Raw genomic sequence first — 16,819 nt, 5'->3', positions numbered from 1 at the left:
TGAACGTCCCCAAGAAAGACTATCTCTTTAAAATAGAGCCTTGACGCAGTGGATGTGGCCTTGGGTCGGCAAAAAATGTTTGTCGTCATCTTTTACCTACACGCTGTGTCGCATGGTTTGAAGAACGTGGCCAGTCATTATGACATAAACATTGTCTCTCGTGCTTGTGAGAAGCTTGGTAGCATGTGTGCATGAAAAGTTACAAAAGAGTGCAGAAAGAGCAGGCTATTGTCAGCGCTCAAAGTCGCTTTATAAAGCACTCTAGGTGTATAACTGACTGTGCAAGCAGAATGGTAAACTTCATTTTTTTGTCATGTGGGTGCATATACTTTGGGCCGACGGGACGTTGCCTCAGCGTCCGTCTATGGGAGCATGCTAGCTATCTCAAAGGTGCACCTTCCACGCATCTTTCCCGCCATTGCCGGCAGTGTGGCTGCGCAGCTGAGTTTAAGAAAACCACGGTGTTGATGAGGCATAGAGACCAGTGCATGCATGAAATTGCTGAAGCGTATGAAATCATAAATGCAGAATTGAGGTGCGGAAACCAACCTTCGATCGCTCTCACAGGTACCGAGATTGCACATCTACAGCATACTTGATTACGTGCTTGGTGGGAGGAGTCAAGATTTTTTTATGCCCTCATGTTCGCATATATATGACACGTTTCTTCTACAAAACTTTCAATTGGTAGACAGCATTTGTGTCGTGCAACTTTCGTGTTTTTTTTTATTCTTCTTGTGCGCTGATTGCGATTATCATGTTCAAACTATCCCAATGTGCTACTTCACTTCATTTATATGTCATTTCACCAAGATTTTTCCTATATCAGTACTGATCATCGTTTGTGGTGTTTCGTGTTTTATAGTGTAAATTTACAGATTCTGACATCCTGTACAAGTACTTATTGTATTATTATTGTAATGTCCTTGTACAACATTAAAATGTTGTCTTTATTCAATTACACGCTCTTTATTAGAATTTTTTCTTGGGTAGATAGAGGTCAATATTTGCGGTGGTTGTTGTTTTAGAGTGTACGACATCTAGATTCCAACATCCTGCATTTTCGATGAAGGCGAAAATGCTGTAGGCCCGCTTGCTCAGATTTGAGCGCACGTTGAAGAACTCCAGGTGGTCGAAATTTCCGGAGCCCTCCACTTATTGTCACGGGGTCGTGACGTGGCCGAAGACAGGAGACTGCGTGTTGGGATTTTAACTGTTTATTTGGGCGAACCTGTGCCCGGTAAACGGAAAGTCCAATTACAGCAGCAGTCTCGCACAGATAGCAGTCTCGGACTGATAGCGGCGAACGGAGCGTCGGCCTTCGATCAACAACTGACAAGCGGCGAAGCGCGTCGGCATTTATACTCCCGCCGTCGAATGTTCTAGCGCTACCGCTGGCGGCGGCGTACGTTCCAGAACAATCTGTACCATTCACACAGTGGGCGTGATCTTATCGAAATGATCTACTACAGTCCGGAACCCTCTCGAAAACTGCAGGCGCGGTTTGCGCTGAGAATCGTGTGGTGTTTTGGGACGATAACAAAAGCTTGGGAAATGGAACGTGGCATTGCCCCCCTCTGAAAAAGGCATCGTCTCGATGCTTTACCTAAAGATGAAGGTACAATAATAATGCAAGAAAGTACAATGAATAAATTACAATAAAACAATAATACAAAAAAACACTGTTTCAGTTTGTTAACGCGCATGAAACGGCTTTAGGCGTGCGACATGGACGAGTTCAGGTCGCGATCGGCGTCGTTGAGAGTTCGTGATGCCGTCGGGGACAACCTCGTAATCAAGTGGGCCGAGACGTCGAACCACCCTGTACGGTCCGAAGTACCGTCGCAGAAGCTTTTCACTTAGTCCACGTCGGCGTATCGGCGTCCACACCCAAACACGTTCACCGGGCTGGTATTCCACGAAGCGTCGTCGAAGGTTGTAACGGTGGCTGTCGGTCGTCTGTTGATTCTTGATACGGAGACGCGCAAGTTGTCGGGCTTCTTCGGCGCGTTGAAGGTACTCGCTCACATCGAGGTTTTCTTCGTCGGTGACGTTGGGTAACATGGCATCGAGCGTCGTTCTCGGGCTCCTTCCGTAGACCAATTTGTATGGAGATATCTGCGTCGTCTCCTGCACCGCCGTGTTGTATGCGAAGGTCACATACGGAAGAATGGCGTCCCACGTCTTGTGTTCGACATCGACGTACATTGACAGCATATCGGCGATCGTCTTGTTAAGCCGCTCGGTGAGGCCGTTGGTCTGTGGGTGGTACGCTGTCGTCCGGCGGTGGTTTGTTTGGGTGTATGCCAAGATCGCTTGAGTTAAGTCGGCAGTGAATGCCGTTCCTCTGTCGGTGATAAGGACCTCCGGGGCGCCGTGACGTAGGACGATATTTTCGACGAAGAACTTAGCTACCTCGGATGCACTGCCTTTTGGCAGGGCTTTTGTCTCGGCGTAGCGGGTGAGGTAGTCGGTAGCTACCACGATCCACTTGTTTCCGAAAGCCGACGTCGGGAACGGCCCCAGTAGGTCCATACCAATCTGCTGGAAAGGTCGGCAAGGTGGATCTATTGGCTGCAGAAGTCCCGCTGGCCTTGTCGGCGGTGTTTTGCGTCGCTGACAGTCCCGGCATGTCCTCACATAACGAGTGACGTCAGTGGTAAGACGCGGCCAGTAGTACCTTTCTTGTATCCTCGCGAGCGTGCGAGAAACACCGAGGTGCCCTGCCGTCGGATCGTCGTGCAGGGCCTGCAGGAGTTCTGGTCGCAGAGCTGAAGGCACCACAAGGAGGTACTTAGCCCGAAGCGGTGAGAAGTTTTTCTTTTGTAGCAGACCGTTTCGTAGAAAAAACGACGCAAGTGCGCGCTTGAACACCTTCGGGACTTCGGCGGTCCTGCCTTCGAGGTATTTTATTAGGGCCTTAAGTTCCGGGTCGGCCCGCTGTCGTTCAGCGAAGTCGTCGGTAGTTATCGTTCCCAAGAAGTAGTCGTCATCCGGGTCGTCGGGTAGCGGTTGGTCGACTGGCGCACGAGAGAGACAGTCGGCGTCGGAGTGTTTTTTGCCGGACTTGTAAATGACAGTAATGTCGTATTCTTGAAGTCTCAGGCTCCATCGTGCGAGGCGACCTGAAGGGTCCTTCAAGGTGGCTAGCCAACACAAGGCGTGGTGGTCGCTCACAACTTTGAAGGGCCTGCCGTAGAGGTAGGGGCGAAATTTCGACGTAGCCCAGATGATAGCGAGGCACTCCTTTTCTGTTGTGGAATAATTTGCTTCTGCTTTGGATAGCGATCGGCTGGCGTAACTAATAACCCTTTCAAGTCCGTCAGCCCTCTGCACAAGAACGGCGCCAAGACCTACGCTGCTTGCGTCAGTATGTATTTCTGTCTCGACGAATTCGTCGAAATGGGCAAGTAACGGAGGCGTCTGGAGGCGATGTTTAAGCTCCTGGAAAGCGTGTTCCTGTGGCGTTTCCCACTTGAACTCCACGTCGGCCTTGGTAAGGTTAGTGAGAGGATCAGCGATGCGGGCGAAGTTTTTCACGAACCGCCTATAATAGGCGCACAGGCCCAGAAATCGGCGCACGGCTTTCTTGTCAGTGGGCGGCGGAAATTCGGCGATGGCGGCTGTTTTCCGTGGATCAGGACGAACTCCAGACTTGCTGATAACGTGCCCCAGAAACAAGAGCTCTTCATACGCAAATCTGCACTTTTCTGGCTTCAGTGTGAGTCCGGAAGTCTTGATGGCTTGAAGTACAGCTTCAAGGCGCCGAAGATGCTCGTCGAAACTCGAGGAAAACACGACGACGTCGTCCAAGTACACAAGGCAAGTCTGCCATTTCAATCCTGCGAGTACTGTATCCATAACGCGTTGAAAAGTTGCAGGCGCTGAGCAAAGGCCGAAGGGCATCACCTTAAACTCGAAGAGGCCGTCCGGTGTTATAAACGCCGTCTTCTCTCGGTCTCTTTCGTCGACTTCGATTTGCCAATAGCCTGTCTTGAGGTCCATTGACGAAAAGTACTTGGCGTTATGGAGCCGATCAAGTGCGTCGTCTATTCGTGGGAGAGGATACACGTCCTTTCTTGTGATTTTGTTCAGGCGGCGATAATCGACGCAGAAACGTAGGGTCCCATCCTTTTTCTTCACTAACACCACGGGGGATGCCCATGGGCTCTTGGACGGCTGGATAATGTCATCCCGCAGCATTTCATCAACTTGTCTCTTGATGGCCTCACGTTCTCGCGTCGAAACCCTGTACGGACTCTGACGGAGTGGTCTGGCATTTTCTTCGGTTATGATGCGATGTTTCGTGATTGGGGTCTGCCGAATTTTCGATGACGACGAAAAGCAATCTTCGTATTGCAGGAGCAGGGCCTTGAGCTGTTCTTGCTTATCGTTCGGAAGTCCTGGATTGATGTCGAAAGCTATGGGAGGGGCTTGGTTACTCTGAGCAGATTCCGCCAAATCGGCGAGGACGAAAGCACTGGTGGCTTCGACAATTTCTTCGATGTATGCGACCGTTGTTCCTTTGTTCACATGTTTGTATTTATTGCTGAAATTTGTGAGCATAACCGTTGCTTTGCCTCCCCGCAACTCTGCAATTCCTCTTGCGACGCAAATATTTCGGGTGACCAACAGATGCTGACTGCCTTCAACGACGCCTTCGAAGTCAGGTGATTCAGTAGCGCCGACTGAAATAATGACGCTTGAGCGAGGCGGAATGGTGACTTGTTCTTCCAGCACATTTAAGGGATGGTGTCCAGACGGCGTGCGCGGCGGTAGTGCTTCTTCTGTGGATAATGTTATCGACTTTGTTTTTAGGTTGATGACAGCACCATGGAGGCATAAGAAGTCCATGCCAAGGATGACATCTCTCGAGCAACGCTGTAGGACTACGAAGTCTGTAGGATAAATACGGCCGTTAATGGTGACTCTCGCTGTGCAGATTCCTGCAGGCGTTACGAGATGACCTCCGGCTGTGCAGATTTCAGGGCCTTTCCAAGCTGTCCTAACTTTCTTTAACTTCGCGGCGAACGACCCACTGATGACAGAATAGTCGGCTCCAGTATCGACGAGAGCGGTCACACTGTGGCCGTCGATAAGAACGTCGAGGTCGCTAGTTCGCCGTCTCGCATTACAGGTAGGGCGTGGCGTCGGGTCACAGCTGCGTCGGCTTGTTCCGCTGCTTCCATGTTGCGTCGTTAGGCCACCTTCGGTAAGTGAGCTTTCGCCGTCAGGGCTTTGCCTGGTTGGCGCTGTGTTCGGAAAGCTCCGTCGCGGCGTCGTCGTCGTCGGAGGATCTTCGGTAGTTCGTCGCACAGCAACCGCACCTCCACCGGTTGCTGCCCTTAGTTTCCCGAATACGGGCTAGGAGACCGGCCCCGCGTAGGGCCAGAGTACTGTCGGTGGTGCGGTGACGTGCGGCGGCTGGTCGACGGGGAACGCGAAGAGCTTCGTGGTGTCCACCGAGTTCCTGTCAGGTAGTCGGCGATGTCACGTGGTCGTTCTCCTGGCTTTGGACGCGGTGCATTGACGGCGAAGCCACGCAGTCCCATCTGTCGGTACTGGCAACGGCGGTATGTGTGTCCGGCCTCGCCGCAGTGGTAGCAGAGCGGGCGATGGTCAGGGGTGCGCCAGACGTCAGTCTTTCTCGGTGCACTGCGCTGGGCCGCTGGCGAACGGTATGACGTCGGTGGGGGTGGTGGCGGCGGTGGCGTCTGTCGACGGAAGTGCGACGGGGCGGCGTTTTGGCGTGGACGGGGAGGAGCGTTGTGGCGCACTGCAGCGGCGTAGCTCATAGCTTCCGGCTCGGGCAGCGGTGCATGGGGAAGTTGAAGCGATTGCCGAACTTCTTCTCGCACAATGTCGGCGATTGAATCCACTTGAGGCTGCGCCGAAGGCAACAGCTTGCGCAGCTCTTCCCGCACGATCGCTCGGATCGTTTCACGCAGGTCTCCGGAGTTACTGGCTTGAGCAGCAGCGCAGTCTGCAGTCAGGCGACGATTATACTGTCTAGTGCGCATGTCCAGTGTCTTTTCGATAGTGGTCGCTTCGGCTACAAATTCTTGGATGGTTTTCGGTGGGTTTCTCATCAGCCCCGCGAAGAGCTCCTGTTTGACCCCTCGCATGAGGAAACGAACTTTTTTCTCCTCAGGCATGTCTGGGTCAGCGTGACGGAATAGTCGGGTCATTTCTTCTGTGAAAATGGCGACATTTTTATTTGGTAGTTGAACCCGGGTGTCTAATAAAGCAGCGGCCCTCTCTTTTCGAGCGACGCTCGCGAACGTTTGCAGGAATGCGCCGCAGAAAACATCCCACGTTCGGAGCGTGGACTCCCGATTTTCGAGCCAGGTCCTTGCGGTGTTTTCTAAATAGAAGAACACACGACGCAGCTTTTCGTCATGGTCCCAGTGGTTGAGGGCGGCCACACGGTCGTATGTCTCTAGCCAGGACTCCGGGTCTTCGAACGATGACCCATGGAAAATTGGTGGTTCCCTGGGTTGATGCATGACCATCGTGGGCTGGGACGCTGCGGTTGTCATTGTCGCTGCAGTCGCGGTCATGGCCTTGGTCTTCTGCGGCTTGTCGTGTAGAAGCCCGTACTCCGGTGGTAGCCCTTGCTGTCGGCGGCTTGTTCGCTGCTCCTGGTTGGCGTCGGTGTCTTCTCCGCGACGTGGGCTGGGTTCACGGCTTGACGGGGGCGTCCGGTACATGAACGAAGCAGCACCTCCACCAGATGTCACGGGGTCGTGACGTGGCCGAAGACAGGAGACTTCGTGTTGGGATTTTAACTGTTTATTTGGGCGAACCTGTGCCCAATTACAGCAGCAGTCTCGCACAGATAGCAGTCTCGGACTGATAGCGGCGAACGGAGCGTCGGCCTTCGATCAACAACTGACAAGCGGCGAAGCGCGTCGGCATTTATACTCCCGCCGTCGAATGTTCTAGCGCTACCGCTGGCGGCGGCGTACGTTCCAGAACAATCTGTACCATTCGCACAATGGGTGTGATCTTATCGAAATGATCTACTACAGTCCGGAACCCTCTCGAAAACTGCAGGCGCGGTTTGCGCTGAGAATCGTGTGGTGTTTTGGGACGATAACAAAAGCTTGGGAAATGGAACGTGGCAATATGTCATTTCCCCAAGATTTTTCCTATATCAGTACTGATCATCGTTTGTGGTGTTTCGTGTTTTATAGTGTAAATTTACAGATTCTGATATCCTGTACAAGTACTTATTGTATTATTATTGTAATGTCCTTGTACAACATTAAAATGTTGTCTTTATTCAATTACACGCTTTTTATTAGAATTTTTTCTTGGGTAGATAAAGGTCAATATTTGCGGTGGTTGTTGTTTTAGAGTGTACGACATCTAGATTCCAACATCCTGCATTTTCGATGAAGGCGAAATTGCTGTAGGCCCGCTTGCTCAGATTTGAGTGCACGTTGAAGAACTCCAGGTGGTCGAAATTTCCGGAGCCCTCCACTCTGGCGTCTCTCGTAATAGTATAGTGGTTTTGGGACGTTAAGCTCTCCATATTATTCTTCAATCAGATTCGAACATGCTTCACAAATTGTTCTTTTATTATCAATTTCTCAAAGCTCTTCCGCCAACTTCGTCTCTGAGATCACATGGTTACTCCGATGAGGGGTAGCTCCCACGGATCACTTTGTATTTGACTCCCAGTTTTACTGTCATGAAAAAAGTGACGGTAAACGAACGCAGATGGAGCTGACAGGCGCGCGAGTATGTCAGTCAGCCACCATGAATATTTTGTTTGTTTTCACCAGTAAATATATCTTGCATTTAAGTGACCAGCCAGTATCAATACTGATGATACTTTCTTCACGTGAAGCGGTCTTTCCATCATTTCACTTCGTATGGTAAGGCACAGTGTTAAGTAGAGCTGCAATTGACATTATTATTCCCTAAAGTGGATTACAGTAAGAGTTTGTGCAGGTGCCCGTTTGCTGATCTGCAAGATTGACGGCCACCCCCCGAGAAAAATAGAACGACACAGATAATGAAGTGGTTGGAGGATACATCTCAAGTTAAGTTTCAAGGGCGCAACGTAAAAATGACAATTGGTATTCTTTGTGCATCTGTGGTCGCACTACCCAAAAACACTTAATTTTCAAAGATTTCAAGAGTACGATTTGATATTTTTTGTGAAAATATGTGTTCTGGTTGCTGATTTCGAAATGCTGAATTCGAAAATTGAGCAAATCAGAGGCATGCACAGTCAGTTTGTTAGCGTGGGTTTTAACACTTTTTTAATTTTGCTCGCAGGTCAGCACGACAGTGCAATAGATGCAATGATGCCGCATGACGTTTCAATAAATAAAACATCATGAAATGTTTGCTGACAAGATCGAGAAAAGATTTTTCGCATATATCCTATAGAGCGTGTGCATACATTCTCTTTCTAATTACCGAAAGACACTGGAACATGGCAGTTATTTCTGTTCAAAAGAAGCCCTTGCCAAAACACTACTTTGTACGCTATTCAGAAAACTCGTGCTTAAACTTTTCAAAAGGCACTACATCTAGTTTAACCTAATGGAAGCACTCAATAACAACTGTTTAGATGACTTTTCTCTTTCCCTTACTAAAGCGCACGCGTTTGACACAAGCTCCTAGCTACAAAAATTTCCTCAACTTTCCTCCTCCCGATTCTCAACAAAAAAGTTTCCGACTAGGAATGGTTATCTTTCATAACATATTCCGCCGATTCGGTAAGCTACCTGCAACATCTTCCTAGTTACATGCTCTTAATGAATTCGTATATCATATGTTGGGAAACGCTGTTAAAGAAAACTTTGCATTTTGATTAATATGTTGCCACCTTTAAATAAAAGTAACACAATAAGACAATTTGGCGCCCGTTATTATATGAACAGAAAAGAAAGAAGCATGTCACAGGGATAATTAAAGTAATATCAACAAACTCTACTGTAATGAGTTACGGTACGCTCAGGACTCACCCTTTTATTAAAACTTCCGTTGTATTAGGAGTGCACCATATGGATTGGCAAGGGTCCGAAAAGTATTTGATACTGTGCGCTTGAATGGTCTCATTGTGGTACTTGCATCCCACTAAAATGAAATGTCGTAACATTAATTTGTTTGTTAAAGCACTCATAAGGGTGAATCAATTTGAAACAAAAGTACTGACATCAGTGAAATGTAAAATGAAATAACTAATATGTATATATATATATATATATATATATATATATATATATATATATATATATATATATATATATATATATATAGAGAGAGAGAGAGAGAGAGAGAGAGAGAGAGAGATATTCGAACGCGTTATTTGAAGGTCATAGGTTTGCTTCCTGCCTACGGTAAGTTATCTTTTCATGCACTTTTCTTTCTTCACATATTTATTAGGATGCGTCTAATAACTTCACCCATACTTTCCTTGCCATTACAGCCTATCAGTTCTCATTAATATTGTGTCTCACACGGCACAACGAGCCCTTAAGTACACACTTCTTAGCCCATATATATATATATATATATATATATATATATATTCTCTGACGTTGAAAGCCGTATTGCTCTGTTTGTTTTTTATACGTACTTGACCTCCTCAACTTTAGCGCATCTCCACACGAAAGTGTCTCGTGATTACTGGTAGAACGCAACGTCTGTTCACAGAAACAGCAGCACTACACGTTTGGCCGAACCGGACACCAAGACCACAAGCACAACAACCAGTCTTGTTCTTTGTCACAAAGGCACAAACAGTGGCAGTATAAATCAATATTACAAATAAACAAACTAACACAAAGACGATAAAGGACAGACTAAGCACCACAGCATTAATGCGGTCTTGCTTCGTTTGTCTGTTTTTTGCCATCCATGATCTCGTGTGAAGGTCTCTAAGTAGCAAGCTAAAAATGAATTCCTACTGATCTCTCAACCTTTCTGTCTAAAGTTGCATTTCTGTCTCCTCGAGAGCGGTGCACCACAACCACATAAATGTCATGCACTTATGAACTAGGCTTAAAGAAGTCAAGGAGAAGTCCGCCTTTCAACGCGAAAGCGTTTTACACTTGGGGCCGCCAAGACTTCTGTGACCTATTTTCATCACCAATATGACGTCTAAAAATACACTTCATCAGAAAGCCAGGAAAAAAGTTCCAGTCAATGGGAGTCGAAGCCACGACATTTTGGCACGCGTCAACAAAGGACGGGCACGCTAACCACTGCGCTACGCTCACATACTCTGCAGCTTTACAAACGCGCATTTCATATTTACCACTACGCCTTTACAGTTCTCTTGGTAAAGTGATTGATTTGATTTATATGTCATGTAGAGTGTCCCAAACTTACCATACGATTATGAAAGAAGCCGTAGTAAAGAAATCCGGAAATATCGACTACTTAGGGTTTTTTAACGTGCACCGAAATCTGAGCACACGGGACTACAGCATTTTCGCCTCCATCTAAAATGCAGCCGCTGTAGCCGGGATTTGATCTCATGACCTTTGGGTTAGCAGCCGAGTACCTTAGCTACTAGACAACTGTGGCGGGCACTCTTGGTAAAGTGAATCGGAATGATCAGCATGGCACCCATGATCATTTTTTCAAGGCATCTTTTCTACACGTCCGTCCTATGAGATGCGTTTTCAAAAAAAAAAGTGCCCCGCCATGGTGATCTAGTGGCTAAGTTTGTCAACTACTGATTCGCAGGTCCTGGGATCGTATCCCGGCTGTGGCGACTGCATTTTCAATACAGGTGGAAAGGCTGTAGTCCCGTGTGCTCAGATTTGGGCACACGTCAAAGAATCCCACGTGGTCAAAACTTCCGGAGTCCTCCACTATGGCGTCTCTGATTTTCATATGGTGGTTTTGAGACGTTTATCTCCACAAATCTATTTAAGAGAGGTGTCATTTTGTCGATGAATCAGAAAAAGTTCAGGTGGCTTTTTTCTTCTAGCGTTAGCCTGGCTCATGCCATCTTTCCATACCAAAATAAAAACGTCATATCTATGAAGTGACGCTCAAACTCATAGCATTCTCCCATACCAAAATAAAAACATCATATTTATGAAGTGAATCATGATGAAGGAGCATGCTGAGAAAACCATGAGCTCGTATATCCACTGGATCTTCATACAAGTACGTGCCCTACGAGGGGCAGCGACGGTTTTAGGACCTTCGCGTTTGCCCTTCGAGATGCGTGAATCTTGCGTTGTGTCTATATTTTTATTTTTCATTAGCGCCTTTTTTCGCCGGTACTACTCGTAGGTTTGCGAACCAAGTATTGCAACCTTTCTGTTTTCTGTGCTGTTTGCTGTCGCTATGCTGTATTGTTGTGCCTATAACTATTTCAACCAGAATACAAATAAGTATGCTCTTTTTTAGGATATTCAAAATATGCGTAATTGCTTTCGTAAGAACAATCAGCTGCACAAACGTCGACCAAAAGAACTTACTTTCACCAAAAAGTGTTCTCTTTTGCGACGTACAGCTTTTTCTAATTGCTCGTACGAGAGCACCACCGATTGCTGTATATAATGACTTCTGCTACACCCGCCTCTACGGCACAACTAATGCTTTTAATTACTCGTCACTTCCGCATACCATGTGACTGGGAAATGATCTTCCAAACAGCATCGCCCTCCAGCGTAATAGCAATAAATTTCGCGAGCATCATCTCAACAATTTCACTGATAATGCATAGCTGGTCCACTTACTCCCGGCATTCATGTATCCCATTTTTCTTTTTATTTCACCATAACAGTGAATCTGTTGTTTGAAGCTTTGTTCAGTAATACGCTTCATTTTGATCTGTCCAACACGCTATTGCATTTCAATTTGCATGCTTTAAACTTACCTATTCATGTAGAATACATACGACTACTTGTGTACTTGGACATATTTTTCCTGTTGTTGACGTACTAAATTGTTCTTACTGACTTGTCAACCCAATTTGTTGTTACTTTGTACCGACCACCCTTACACAATGCCTCTGGAAGGTCTGTAAGGTACTTGTAAAAAATGAGTAAATAAATAAATATTTGAATGAGTAAATATTGTAAGTATTGTTCCCATTTGATGTACGTTGTTTTAAATGCGAAGCATTTCTTTGCAAACTTCAGCGACTTTGAGCGTTTCCTTTTTTCTATCTATCTATCTATCTATCTATCTATCTATCTATCTATCTATCTATCTATCTATCTATCTATCTATCTATCTATCTATCTATCTATCTATCTAGCCGCCCACGACATTTAGCTCTCCTGGCCGTTTGGATAATGGTATCATTACCAAACTTGGTGTGACACAACATGACTGTATGGAGAACCTATTTACTCATCATAACATGCAAATCCTGATATTTATGTCATGAATGTCATGATTTACGTTTCAAGTCCTGCAGCACGTGTGGTGATTTCCGTTACATGGCATGTTGGAAAATTGGTATGGTATGGCGTATTTGCATGGCAAACACAAGCGACATACCCTAACATGAAAGTCATGACATGACTGTCATGTAACAACATGACTACATGCCACGCGCATGATGCGCTCGCGCCTGTTTCACTAGCGTCACATATACCAAGTTTGATATTACATACGTGAATAGATGACAAAGTTATGTGACTGGTGCAAACATGATAGTCATTATATGCGTGTCATGTAACAACATGACTACATCCCACGCTCATGGTGCGCTGACGGCCATTTCGATAGCTTTACTTATACCGAATTTCGCATTACGGGACGTAAATGGACGACGAAGGTAGGATACAGGTGCAAACATGATAAACATGAGATGCGTGTTATGTAACAACATGACTACATGCTACGCTCATGATGCGCTCGCGGCCGTTTCGATAGCTTCACATTACCAAACTCGGTAGTACGCGACGCCAACGGACGACATAGGTAAATGACACATCCAAACATGATAATCACGACATGCGTGTCATGTGACAACATGACTACAAGCCACACTAATGATGCGCTCGTGGCCGTTTCTCTAGCTTCACATATGCCAAATTTGGTATTTCGTGACACCAATAGATGACGAAGATATGTGACTGGTGCAAACATTATAATCATGAGATGAGTGTAGTGTGAGCACATGAATACATGCCACAGTCAAGGCGCCAATACATTTCGATGTGACGGAATGCGCGTGCTCACTGGTGTTCATTTTGTAGCGTCAAGCCGGCGTTGCAACGCCATGCACTGGTTCTGCGATGTACTCGCAGGCGTGCGCCATGCTGCGTTGCTTCGACGCATGCGCGTTTAAGTGCGTCCGGCGTCCCTCCGTTACGAAAAAAAGGAGCCGCAGTGTTGTCTGCGTAACGCATCGGCGCAAAGTTCCGCATGTCGCATTGAACGCCGGTTGCCGTCAGGCTGCGCCAACGGATGCTGGTCGCGCCTGGCGTCAGACTATATAGTGCTCGCGTTTCGCTAACGTAACCTCGCTGTGCCAAGATTGCGCACGCGTCATAGCTACATCAAAGTATTTTGGCCTTTTCAAGATGCGCTCGTGGCCATTTCGCTAGCTCCACATATATCAAATTGTTTGTTAAGTGACGTCAATACATGACGAAATATTTGACTGGTGAAAACGTGATAATCCTGACACACGTGTCATGTGAGAACATGACAACATACCACGCTCATAGCGTGCTCGCTGCCGTTTTGCTAACTCCATATACACTAAATTTGGTATCACGTGACGTGAATAAATGACGAAGGTAAACGACAAATCCAAACATGATAATCATGACACCGAAGTCATGTACGGCATCATTTACCTCCGCCTCATGACGTTGTGCTGATTTTAAAGTGATATACCAACGTTTTTCATTTATCTTCGCATATCATCGATTCCCACTGTGGGTACGATTTGCCAGTTTTATTTTTTAAGCGAAGCATTTTTAGCGAAGTTCAGTGACTTTGAGCGTATCTATCTATCTATCTATCTATCTATCTATCTATCTATCTATCTATCTATCTATCTATCTATCTATCTATCTATCTAGAAGCTTATGACTTTTAGCTCTTCTGGCCATTCTGATAATGGTATCGATACTTGATATGGCACAATATGAATGTATGAAGAACTTATTTGACGTGTCATAACAAGAAAATCATGATATGTATGTCATGAATGTTATGATTTACATTTCATGGTCCTGCTGCTCTGGTGGTGGTTTCGTTGACATCTCATGTTGCAAAATTTATATGGTATGACATGATTGCATGACAAAAACAAGTGACAGACCCTAACATAAATATCATGAGATGCGTGTCATGTTACAGCATGACTACATGTCGTGCTCATGATGCGCTGGCGGCCGTTTAACTCGCTTCACTTACACCAAATTTGGTACTGCGGGACGTGAATGGATTACGAAGGTATCATACTGATGCAAACATAAAAAATGGCAGCATATCCACGGAGTGAATGATGGGGAGTGGGGCGAAGCATTCGTCCGTCCATTCGTTCTTGCCTCCGTCCATTGCTGCGTACGTCTGTGTAACCGTCCATGTGTCCATCCACGCGTCCCTGCGTGCGTCCGTTCGTGCGTCCGTCCCTGCGTTCGTCCATGCATCCGCCCCTGCGTCTGTTCATGCGTCCATCCATTCGTCTTGTGTGTTTGTGTGTCCGTTCATCCATCTATTCAGCACTCCAAGTACCACCTTCTCGCATCTTTTCATAATATATTCTCCATATAGAAGCACCGCCATCCAGCGGACAATTCAAGGACTAAACGAGAGGTGGCACATGCACACTTTCTTATGGCTTGCGCTTCGGGTTTACTTCCCACCTTTTACCACCTCGAGTTCATGGTATATACTAGTTCACTGCATTCATGGCTATGCGGCCCAACGTTCGCAAAACCTTTCTAAAACCAAGGAGGTTACACCCAGCGAGTACAACGTAGCAACCCTTTCTTGTCAGATCGTGCTCAATGTACATGCCAATAGCTGCTAATGGGGATCGCAGCATGCGCGTTACCTAAAGGCCGAATGCTCCTGTCTCTGATCCCCCCTTAACAGCCATTAAAATGTGCATTGAGCACAATCTTTTATTGTTCAACAACGCACAGAACAAATCTCTTACCGGAACCACCTTGGAGGTCAAAATCGTAAGGACCGCTATTTCGGGTATGCGCCACTGGCGGTTACGTACTACGAGGGACGCACAAGCCACGCCATAAGGAGCGAGTCGGTTGCAGCGATGGCAGGTAGCAGCACGCTCGCTGGATTCCGTGCCGACCGGTTGTGCGCCCGCGCGCCCCGCGCGCTCGCGACCTTCGGCGTCATCGTAGCTCTGGCCGACTGGGCTCGCCTCACGTCACCTCCTGTCGCCGACGACCTTCGACGACAGTGTAGCTCTGACCTACTGGACCTGCTCTACGCCATCTACAGACGCCGACAACATCTCTCGCAAGTGTACCCCGTCCTCGGACTCCAGTGACCGTGCTTCCATCTTTCCTGTCTCTCCTATCCCCTCAGTTTGTTGATGCTTCTTCTTCCTCTTTTCTACACCTTTACTTCTACTCTTTTTATCCCTCCTCACCCCCATCCCTTGTGAGCCCTGTGGCGGTGTCGCTCACTGAAGCAGACAATAACGGGGCTCACTTTTCTCTTCCTTTCTCTATCTTAAGAACCACTCGCAGCGATGGCAGGTATTTCGCACTTCCACTTGCCCCAACTGCGTCTTGGTAGAGAGCAATCGACATGCGACGTTTGAATGTGTGGTTTCGCGCCTTTTTTGGCGTGCGGTTAATGCTGGTTTTCGGGGACAGGGTGTGCGAGCTTTCGTGTCCAATGGCGGATTTCCGCGTAGCTGCTTTTCCGCTCTCTTAATAGTTGCGGGGCTGTTCAGCCTTCGGAGAAACCGATGTGAGGCCGTAGCTGCCAATTGCCGCCGGCGTGCCTTGTGGCCGATAATGGGGAAAATGAGACGAGAGATCCTCGCGTTCCTCTCCGAGGAGCTTTTCTTCCTCGGGGAGCAAGAGTTTCTGCGGCATTGGTCGTGCCCTTTCGTCAACGTGGAACACGAAAGGATACAACTCATTTTTCGACCGACTTGGTGCTAAGCAGCGCCCGTTGAGTTGTTATATATGATTTCATATGTTACAAATTGTGTTTCATTTGGATCTATTGTATCGTTATACCCTTGTACCGTGATATCACATTGAATTCTTGTGTACATGTATGTCAACATAATCATGTATATTAGAGTAAATGTCTTCACTGTAACGTAGTGATGTTAGTCATGAAATATAGATGTCCCGAAGTGTATGTGCCCTGTTACTGGAATGGTATGAAGCCTTTGTGTTCTGTACATGCTGTAAATTTATTTTTTATAAACAAGGAGCTTCGCCCCTAATAAACATGAGATGCGTGTCATGTAGCAACATGAATACACGCTACGCTCATGATGCGCTCGTGGCCGTTTCGCTAGCTTCACATGTACCAAACGCGACGCGAAAGGATGGCATTGGTAAATGACAAATACAAACATGATATTCACGACATGCGTGTCATGTAACAACATGACTACATGCCACACTCATGATACGCTCGCGGACGTTCCTCTAGGTTCACATATGCCCAATTTAGTATTACGAGACGCCAATGAATGACGAAGGTATTTGACTAGTGCAAAAATGATAGCCATGAGATGCGTGTCTTATGAGAACATGACTACATGCCACATTTAAGTTGAAAGCTCCTATGAAGAAGTGCAATCAGCAACGAGTAACCTAAAATCACAGTATACTATACTGATAGGAGACTTCAATGCAAAAGTAGAGAAGAA

Source organism: Rhipicephalus microplus, chromosome 7, assembly GCF_043290135.1.
Source record: "Rhipicephalus microplus isolate Deutch F79 chromosome 7, USDA_Rmic, whole genome shotgun sequence".
NCBI classification, from domain to species: Eukaryota; Metazoa; Arthropoda; class Arachnida; order Ixodida; family Ixodidae; genus Rhipicephalus; species Rhipicephalus microplus.
Note: the sequence above shows the minus strand (reverse complement) of the source record.